Consider the following 11006-nt stretch of genomic DNA (forward strand, 5'->3'; position numbering starts at 1 on the left):
GATGGACAGGGAGGCCTGGCGTGCTGCGATTCATGGGGTCGCAAAGAGTCAAACATGACTGAGCGACTGATCTGATCTGATCTGATTCTAAAAAGTGTGAGATAATGCCTTATTGTGGCTTTGATTTTCATTTCTCTTATAATTAGTAACATTAAACATCTTTTCATGTGTCTGTTATCCATCTGTATGTCTTCTTTGGAGAAATGTCTGTTTAGGTCTTCTGTCTACTTTTTGATTGGGCTGTATTTTTCTTATTCAATTGTATGAGCTGTTTGCATATTTTACATATTAACTCTTTATCTATCACACTATTTGCAAATCTTTTCTTCCATTCTGTAGGCTGTCTTTTGTTTTGTCAATAATTTCCTGTACAAATTTTTTAAGCTTAATTAGGTCCCATTTGCTTATGGTTGCTTTTATTTCCTTATCCTTAGGAAACTGATCCAAGAACATATTGCTCAATTTATGTCAAAGAGTATTCCACCTAAGTTCTCTTTTAGGTGATTTAGGGTTTCAGGTCTTAAATTTAGGTCTTAAACCATTTTGAGTTTAGTTTTATATGTGGTATGAGGGAATGTTCTAATCTCACTGTTTTTATATGTGGCTGTCCAGCTTTACTAGCACCACTTTTTGAATAGACTGTCATTATTCTGTTGCCTGTTCTTGCCTCCTGTGTTGTAGATTAATTGACTGTGGGTCTGTGGGTTTGTTTATGGGCTCTATATTCTGTTTAATTGATCTATGTGTCTGCTTTTGTGCCAGTACCGTGCTCTTTTGGTTACTGTAACTTTGTAGTATAGTCTGAAGCCTAGGAGAGTCATTCCTTCAGTTTTCCTCTCTTTACTCAGGATTGCTTTGGCAATTTCCAGGGTCTTTTGTGGTTCCTTATAAATATTAGGATAATTCCATATCTGTGATAAAATGCCATGGGTATTTTGATAAGGATTGCATTAAATTTGAAGATTGCTTTGGGTAATATGGCCACTGGAATAATATTAAGTCTTCCAATTCAGGAGCATGGGATACCTTTCCATTTCTTTGAATCAGCTTCAATTTCCTTCATCAGTGTTTTGTAATTTTCAGAGTGCAGTTCTTTCAACTTGTTGGTTATGTATATTTTAGGTGATTTTGATGCTATTTTAAGCAAGATTTTTAAAAACTTTTTCTTTCTGATATTCTATTATTGGTATTTAGAAAGGCAACATATTTCTGTATATTAATTTTGTATCCTGCAAACATGAATTCATTTATTAATGCTAACAGTTTTTCAGTGGAGGGTGTGCTGCTAAGTCACTTCAGTCGTGTCCGACTCTGTGCAACCCCATAGACGGCAGCCCACCAGGCTCCGCCATCCCTGGGATTCTCTAGGCAAGAAGACTGGAGTGGGTTGCCATTTCCTTCTCCAACGCATGAAAGTGAAAAGTGATAGTGAAGTCGCTCAGTCGTGTCTGACTCTTTGAGACCCCATGGACTGCAGCCCACCAAGCTCCTCTGTCCATGGGATTTTCTAGGCAAGAGTACTGGAGTGGGTGGCCATTGCCTTCTCCAATGGAGAGTGTAGGGTTCTCTATATAGAGCGTATTATGTCATCTGGTGATAATTTTACATTTTCCCTTCAAATTTGGATTCCTTTTGGATTTCTTATTTTTTTCTGTTTAATCCCATACTTCCAATACTGTGTTAAATAGAATTGGTTAGAATAGGTGCTCTTGCCTTGTTCCTAAATTTAGTGGGAAAGCTTTCAGCCTTGCACCTTTGAGTATTATGTTGGCTGTGGGTTTGTCATAAATGGTCTTTATTCCTTTGAGATCTGTTTCCTTTATACTCATTTTGATGACAGTTTTTATCATGAATGTTAAAGTTTTTCAAGAGCTTTTTCTGTATCTATTAAGATTATCATGTAATTTTTTATTTTTTTATTAATGTGATATATCACACTGATTGATTTGCTTACATTGAACCATTCTTATGATTCTTTAATAAATCCAACTTAATCATGATGTATGACCCTTTTTACATAGTTTTGGATTTAGTCTGCCGATATTTTGTTAAGGATTTTTGAATCTATATTAATCAAGCAATTGGCCTATAATTTCTTTATTGTAGTATCTTTGGTTGGTGTCAAGGTAATGAAGGTCTTGTAGAATGAATTTGAGAGTGTTCCCTCCTTTTCAGTCTTTTGTAATAGTTTGAGAAGCATAGGTATTAATTCTTCTTTATGCTTCATAGGATTCCCCCATGAAGCAATCTGGTCCTGGACTTTTGTTTGCTCAGAACTTTTTCATTACAGATTCAATTTCACTTTTAGTAATTGGTTTGTTTAGCACATTGGTTTCTTCTTGATTCAGTCTTGGAAAGCTGTATGTTTCTAGAAACTTGTTCATTTCCAACAAGTTGTCCATTCTGTTAGTAGATAACTGTTCATAGTATTCTCCTGTGGTTTTTTTTAGCATCTCTGTGGTATCAGTTATTATTTATCCCTATTCATTTCTTATTTTATCTATTTGAGTCCTCTCTCTTTTCTTCTTTTGACCTTGGCAAAAAGCTTCTTAGTTTTGTTTACCATTTCAAAAAAACAGATCTTGTTTTCATTGATTGTTTCTATTATTTTTTTAATCTCTATTTCACCCTTTCCTCTTTGATCTTTTTTATTTCATTCCTTTTGCTAACTTTGGGTTTTGTTTATTCTTTCTTTAATAGTTCATTTAGGTGAACTAAATGAGGTTGCTTATTCAATATTTTTCCTGTTTCTTACCAAAGGCCTCTATCACCTTGAATTTCCCTCTCATTTTCCTGCTTCCCATAGCTTTTAGAAAATTATTTTTTATTTTCATTTGTCTTGAGATGTTTTCTGATTTCTTCTATGATTTTATCACTGACACTTTGAGTTTTTTAAATCACTCTACATTTTAAGACTTGCCAGTAATATTTGAGCGCCCCCCCAAAGTAACAAGTATATCAATACAAAAACTAAATTTATTGTCATCTCTTTGCAATTTAAATATATTTAATACTTTTTTATACTTTTCACTGTAAAAATTTAGATAAAGAAATCTGAATCTCAAAGTAAAATATTACTATTTTTTAACTTTTTTTAAAATAAAATTGTATTGATTGTTTCCCAGTCAATTCCTTTGTTTATTTGTTTGTTTTGGTAGGCAAAAACTTCTTATACATGTCTCATGGATGTTTTATCATGGTCTCAACATGTAGCATAAAAAGTTGAATACACAGTTTCCTTGTCTTATGGCAATAAAAATCTTTACACAATGAAGGAGGAAAACACAAGTGACTAGCAAATTCATGTTAATGTTTATTTGTGGAGGAATTATTTTATTTTGATGTTCCAAGCAAATGGCAGTACCAACTCATTTGAATTCTCCAAATAGAATGGAAAAATCCATAGGTACCAAAAAGAAAAAAAGAATCCTATAAGTCTGATGCTGATGGAAACCCCACAAGTAAGGGGATGGGAACTTTACATGGAGATTTTGGCTACAGACTTGATTTGGTCTTAAAAGAAGTAAGAAATTAGAACTGAAACTTTTGCAAAATGCCAGATCCTCAAATAGGTGAGTACTTAGTTCTAAATGATGAGAGAAATATACTTATGTGGACCTCCCAAAGTTTACTCTTGCTGTTCCAGGTGTTTTTTTGTTTGTTTGTTTGTTTTAATATTGTTATCTAATCTTTCAGCAAATGTGCTCTTCCAAGAGGCGACTCTACACATGGACATGACCAGATGGTCAATACCAAAATTAGATTGATTATATTCTTTGCAACCGAAGATGGAGAAACTTTACAGTCAGCAAAAACAAGATAGGGAGCTGTGACTCAAATCATAAAGTCCTTATTGCAAAATTCAGATTTAAATTGAAGAAAGTGGGAAAAACCACTAGACCATTTAGGTACGACCTAAATCAAATCCCTTACAATTATGCAGTGGGAATGACAAATAGATTCAAGGGATTAAATCTGATAGACAGAGTGCCTGAAGAACTATGGATGGAGGTTCATGACATTGTATAGCAGGCAGTGACTAAGACCATCCCCAAGAAAAATCAATGCAAAAGGAAAAATGGTTGTTTGAAGAGGCCTTACAAATAGCTGAAAAGAGAAGAGAAGAGAAAGACAAAGGAGAAAAGGAAAGATATGCCCATCTAAATGCAGAGATCCAAAGAACAGCAAGAAGAGATAAGGAAGCTTTCCTCACTTATCAATGCAAAGAAATAGAAGATAACAATTGAATGGGGAAAAACTAGAGATCTCTTCAAGAAAATTAGAGATACCAAAGGAACATTTCATGCAAAAATGGGCACAATAAAAGACAGAAATGGTATGGATCTAAGAGAAGTAGAAGATATTAAGGGCAAGAATATACAGAAGAACTATACAAAAAAAGATCTTAATGACCCAGATAACCACGATGGTGTGATCACTCACCTAGAGCCTGACAGCCTGGAGTGCAAAGTCAAATGGGCCTTAGGAAGCATCACAACAAACAAAGCTAGGAAGTGATGGAATCCCAGTTGAGCTATTGCAAATCCTAAAACATGATGCTGTGAAAGGGCTACACTCAATATGTCACCAAATTTGGAAAACTTGGAAGTGGCCACAGGACTGGAGAAGGTCAGTTTTCATTCAAATCCCAAAGAAAGGCAATGCCAAAGAATGTTCAAACTACTGCACAATTGCACTCATTTCACATGCTAGCAAAGTAATGCTCAAAATTCTCCAAGCCAGGCTTCAACAGTAGGTGAACTGAGAACTTCCAGATGTTCAAACTGGATTTAGAAAAGGCAGAGGAAGGAGAAATCAAGTTGCCAACATCCATAAGCCAACATACAAAAAGTAAGAGAGTTCCAGAAAAACATCTACTTCTACTATGCCAAAGCCTTTGACTGTGTGGATCACGACAAACTGTGGAAAATTCCTAAAGAAATAGGAATACCAGAGCACCATACCTGCCTCCTGAGAAATATGTATGCAGGTCAGGAAGCAACAGTTAGAACTGAACAAGGAACAACAGACTGGTTTCAAATAGGAAAAGGAGTACATCAAGGCCGTATATTGTCACCCTGCTTATTTAACTTATATGTTGAGTACATCATGAGAAATGCTGGGCTGGAAGAAGCACAAGCTGGAATCAAGACTGCCGGCAGAAATGTCAATAACCTCCGATATATGCAGATGACACCACTCTTATGGCAGAAAGCCAAGAGGAACAAACAAACTTATAGATGAAAGTGAAAGAGAAGAGTTGAAAATGCTTTCTTAAAACTCAACAGTCAAAAAACAAAGATCATGGCATCTGGTCCCATCATTTCATGGCAAAAATTGGGGAAACCACAGAAACAGTAACAGACATTATTTTCTTGGGCTCCTAACTCACTGTATATGATGGCTGCAGCCATGAAATTAAAAGACACCTGCTCCTTGGAAGAAAAGCTATGACTAACCTAAATAGAATACTAAAAACAGAGACATTACTTTGCTGACAAAGGTACATCTAGTCAAAGCTATGGTTTTTCCAGTAGTCATGTATGGATGTAAGGGTTGGACTATAAATAAAACTGAGTGCTGAAGAATTGATGCTTTTGAACTGAGGTGTTGGAGAAGACTCTTGAGAGTCCCTTGGACTGCAAGGAGATCAAACCAGTCCATCCTGAAGGAAATCAGTCTTGAATATTCATTGGAAGGACTGAAGCTGAAGCTGAAATACTTTGGCCAATACTTTGGCCTGATGTGAAGAACTGACTCATTGGATAAGACCCTGATGCTGGGAAAGACCGAAAGCAGAAGGAGAAGGGGATGACAGAGGATGAGATGGTTGGATGGCATCACCGACTCGATGGACATAAGTTTGAATAAACTCTGCGAGTTGGTGAAGGACAGGGAGGCCTGGCGTGCTGCCATCCATGGGTCACAAAGAGTTGGACACAACTAAGCAACTAAACTGAATACTTCAGACCAGGTTGGCTGGTTCTAGCTTCACAGTTCATTCTCTAGTTATGATAGCCTCACTTTTACTATCATATTTTCTTAAAGAATAACATTTGAAATATGGCCCCACCATATTCTTCTAGACTTATATCAGGTACAATTCAATAATAATGTGTTTGATTAAGTGGCTGCAAGTCAAAAAAATGAAAATCTGCATTAGGAGCTCATCTCCACTGGTAAAAAAAAAAAAAAGATAATAGCCCAGGGTAGAAAAGCTCAATGGATGGCAAGAGAAGAAACAGTATAGTGTAATAATTAAGTCAGGGGGGTAGTCAGGCACAGAAAATATTAATATGGGATCTAAAATCCAGGGAGGAGATTGAGAGCAGAGTTCACAGTAGCATCTAGAAAGTGGTGACTCACTAGCTTTGTTTGAAACAATATTTAGTTTTTAAAATAATAATCATAGCAATTATAATAGACAATATTAATTAATTATGCACTATGTGCATACAATTGTTTCACTTTATGGTATTTTATTTTATCCTCAAGAAACTATATATCATTGTAGATATAATTATGTTCATTTATAGATCTTGAAGTTGAAACTCAGTAGATTACAGTGTCTTCCCCAAGCTGCAACAAGAAATAAGTAGAGAAGTTGGCCCTGGAGGTCAGATTTGTGGGAGTCTGATATCCATATTCTCTTCACTATACGTCTTTGCCTATTTAACAAACTTAGAGTGATTTGGCTAAGACTACCTTGCAAAAATAAGAAAAAAATGAGTTGACATGTCAAATTTAATATGTCAAAGCTGAACCCCAAATCAACACTGTCCCCTAACCACGCACACAAGCACATACACCCCAATTCTGTTTCACCTACAGGTGAAGCTACTATTGCCCATAATTTTGGTTGCTGAAGTCATAAACTTTCAAAATATCTTTGGCTCTTTTTTTAGATATGTCCCACAGACAATCTGAAAGGAAACCTAGCAGATTCTACCTTCAAAATATATCCAGGATCTGATCACTTCTCATCATGTTAGTCTGCGCTCTCATCATCTTTTACCTGAATTTCTGTAACAGCCTCCAAACATACTAGAGAATAAGTATTTTTAAAAGAAAGCCAAATCTTGTCATTCCTAGGCTTAAAACCTTCTAAAAGCTCTCCAAAACCTTCTATTATCTATATACAACCCACATCAAAGATGAGGAAAGTGAGAGGCTAAGTGACTTGTCAAAATTCGCAAGGCTTATTGGTGATTATAATTATTAGTAGAACCTAACTCAGTGCAGTAAGACGAAAATGATTAGTTTCAGGCTTTTCAGTCACACTGATAATTTATGCAATTTAATTTGTAGTAGAGAAAATGTGGGAGAGGATTGTTTACCAAAATTAAAGTTTGTCAAAGGCAGTGATTAGCTCTTCTAACTCTAAAATCTTCCCACAATCTTTCTTAAATGAAGGAAACATTTCATGTCAAAATGACCAAATGTGTAATGCAATTACTGACTTTCATAGTGTATACTGTATTCTAGGCTATAGATGTCATCCAGTAATATTTGTCACCATCAGGATTCTACTACTAGTCTTCACTGTACTATATACCCAGCAAGTCATTAAGAAAACCGTCTGATCGCACATGTGTTTATAAACAGGAAGTGCTTGAAAATTATAACAAATGATGAAAATATTAGTTGAATAATATTTTTGTACTCCTCAAATTCCCAGTACCATTTTTGTTAAGATCTTCTACTCTGTTGAAAATATTCCCTTCTCCTTATCCTCCCTTTTACTTCTACACACATGTGAAATAAGCTCTGTTAATCTGAACTCCCTCCTTATGAAAAACAAAACAAAACAAAACACATTAAACCCTTGGCACTGGGCCTGGTTCAAAATGTTATTTTTTAAATCTGTGGTGAATTCTGAAAATGAGAGTTCTCTAGTAAACATTGGGTAACATGGAGGCCCCCTTTCCAGGGGCAGCAGGCCCTATTTGCAGCTTTCCCCACAGAGGAGGTAAGTATAAACCAAGTAGCCTAAGGTTATAAGGTAAATGTCTACTGTCCTTTTGTATTATTCCATCTTATCAGGTTGCTTGATTCTAGAGAAGGGGATTAAGTTGATATTCATTGTTCTAGTATATAACATTTTATTAATGCCCTTCACCAACATGATTTTCTTATAATGTCAAGCCCAACATAATATTGTGCTATATATTTGCATGTTAGTAACCTCAAGCAATATAAAAAAAAATCACTTTTTTCAATCAATCAGTTTTTTAAAATATATTTTAAAAGTGATATAAAAAGTACTATTTGGGGTTTCATTCTCTAAATATCTTGAATGCTTTATGTCACATCACTCTAGAGAGCTATGTTTATAAAACATTCACTTATTCTTTCTCATTTCCTAAATTTATCAAAAAAGAAATCAACTTATTTGCTCAAAGGCATGGGACAAACAATGTTGGCACCAAGTCCCATGATTCCACCACTCAACAGACACACAAAGCCATTTATTAAGCTCTGGTAAACAGTCAATCAGTGGGGATGGAACCAGAGACCCTAAAAGCTTTCCTTCCTCTGATTTCCTTGATTGAAAGCAGGATCAAAATTATACTCCATTTTCTACAGTGAAAAATACTGCTTTTGAAGCAGCTCTTAAGTGGCTATATGATGGGGTGCTTTCTGTGAAACAAACATTCCCGAGGTTGTCTCCATCCCAAACAACCACTTGCACTCAAGAGGGTAGCTTGTTTTTCATTTCACTTAAAAGATTTGGTCAGAAATTACAAAATAGATGGAATATCCTCAACGGAGAGCTCTTCATCTTTTGAGATGCAAGATGGAAAACAAAATTCATGAAAATATTTCAATAGCATGAAGACTGTGCCTGGAGAAGTCATTTAAAGGCAGGGCACAGTGTTCTAGCTTGAATGAGACTCACCACCGAGAGAGACTTAAGAAACAAAGTTCAGAATCTGATGACCACTTATTTCATGGTCCTTTAAGAACACAGAAGGAGAACTAAAAACACGACGGGTTAAGATCTAACAGGCTTAACATTTACTATCAGACCTGCCTCTAGTTAGCTATGAGACTTTAAGTCATTTAATCTCTCTAACCTCAGTTTTGTTGTTATTGTGTGTGTGTGTGTGTGTATTCTCAGTCATTTACTTGCATATTAAATGAGAATATTGAAACTAAATGATCATATAAGGCTCTTTTCTATAATTTGAAAACTTCTTTGACTTCAAGAAAGTGTTTACCCTGAACCTCATCTCATTGCTTACTCACAAGCAACTCACATATTCAACTGTTCTTCACAGTAACAATTTAGTATAATCTCACATTTTTTAGCAAACTGTAAAATTGTTCCTCTTTCTGAGGTGAGAATATTCATTTTGCAACACAATTCTAATTATGACATTCCCTAAATTAAAACACAGCATAATTCAGATAGCTAATACTTACTGAGTGATTATGATATTCCAGGCACTGTTTTCAGTGGTTCTTGTGGTACAAGTTGCTTGCTCTTTAAATAATCCTATATGTGAGGTTTTATTCCTATCAGCCCATTTCACAGATAAAGAAACTAAGATACTGAGTTCACAAACCTAAACACTCTGCTGCCTTCTCTCATAGGATTATGGACAATGCATTTTCCCCATTGCCCTTAGGATAAAGTGCAATTCCTAACAAAGCTGGCAGAGTCCTTCAGGGATTGAGTTTGTGCTTATCAGCCTGATTTCTGGTCATGTCTCCTCCTAGTACTCTGTTGTGATTGTACTGCACTCATTGCAGCTCTTCTGAAAGGCAGCCTTGAGGTGAGAGAAGAATATACTGTTTCCTCTGCCTCTAACATTCCTCCCTTTGCCTGGGTAGCAAAAATGCCATAGTTCAGAATTCACGTCATCCAGGGAAATACTGTGTTTCAGGGTCCCTCCTCCGGTGCTCCTATATATCGCTGTCTACTCCTACTGTGCTGCTGCTGCTAAGTCGCTTCAGTCGTGTCCGACTCTGTGCGATCCCATAGACGGCAGCCCACCAGGCTCCCCGTCCCTGGGATTCTCCAGGCAAGAACACTGGAGTGGGTTTGCATTTCCTTCTCCAATGTATGAAAGTGAAAAGTGAAAATGAAGTCGCTCAGTCGTGTCTGACTCTTCGAGACCCCATGGACTGCAGCCTACTAGGCTCCTCTGTCCATGGGATTTTCCAGGCAAGAGTACTGGAGTGGGGTGCCATTGCCTTCTCTGACTCCTACTGTAACACGCCTTATAGGATGCTTAAATCACCTGTTTATACCACGCTTCTTTCTGTGGGTGGGAACTACATATTCTTGGAGCTTAATATGTGTTTTTACTCAAACATTTATTGAATTCATAAACGAAGGAAGTGTGGTTTTCTTTTCTTCCTCTTCCCATCTCACATTCCTAATCAGATCAGATCAGTTGCTCAGTCGTGTCTGACTCTTTGTAAACCCATGAATCACAGCACGCCAGGCCTCCCTGTCCATCACCAACTCCCGGAGTTCACTCAGACTCACGTCCATCGAGTCAGTGATGCCATCCAGCCATCTCATCCTCTGTCGTCCCCTTCTCCTCTTGCCCCCAATCCCTCCCAGCATCAGAGTCTTTTCCAATGAGTCAACTCTTCGCATGAGGTGGCCAAAGAACTGGAGTTTCAGCTTTAGCATCATTCCTTCCAAAGAAATCCCAGGGCTGATCTTCAGAATGGACTGGTTGGATCTTCTTGCAGTCCAAGGGACTCTCAAGAGTCTTCTTCAACACCACAGTTCAAAAGCATCAATTCTTCGGCGCTCAGCCTTCTTCACAGTCCAACTCTCACATCCATACATGGCCACAGGAAAAACCATAGCCTTGACTAGACGAAACTTTGTTGGCAAAGTAATGTCTCTGCTTTTGAATATGCTATCTAGGTTGGTCATAACTTTCCTTCCAAGGAGTAAGCGTCTCTTAATTTCATGGCTGCAGTCACCATCTGCAGTGATTTTGGAGCCCAGAAAAATAAAGTCTGACACTGTTTCCACCTGT

The sequence above is a fragment of the Bison bison genome, unplaced genomic scaffold (genome assembly GCF_000754665.1).
Source record: "Bison bison bison isolate TAMUID 2011002044 unplaced genomic scaffold, Bison_UMD1.0 scf7180017864262, whole genome shotgun sequence".
Classification (NCBI taxonomy): Eukaryota; Metazoa; Chordata; class Mammalia; order Artiodactyla; family Bovidae; genus Bison; species Bison bison.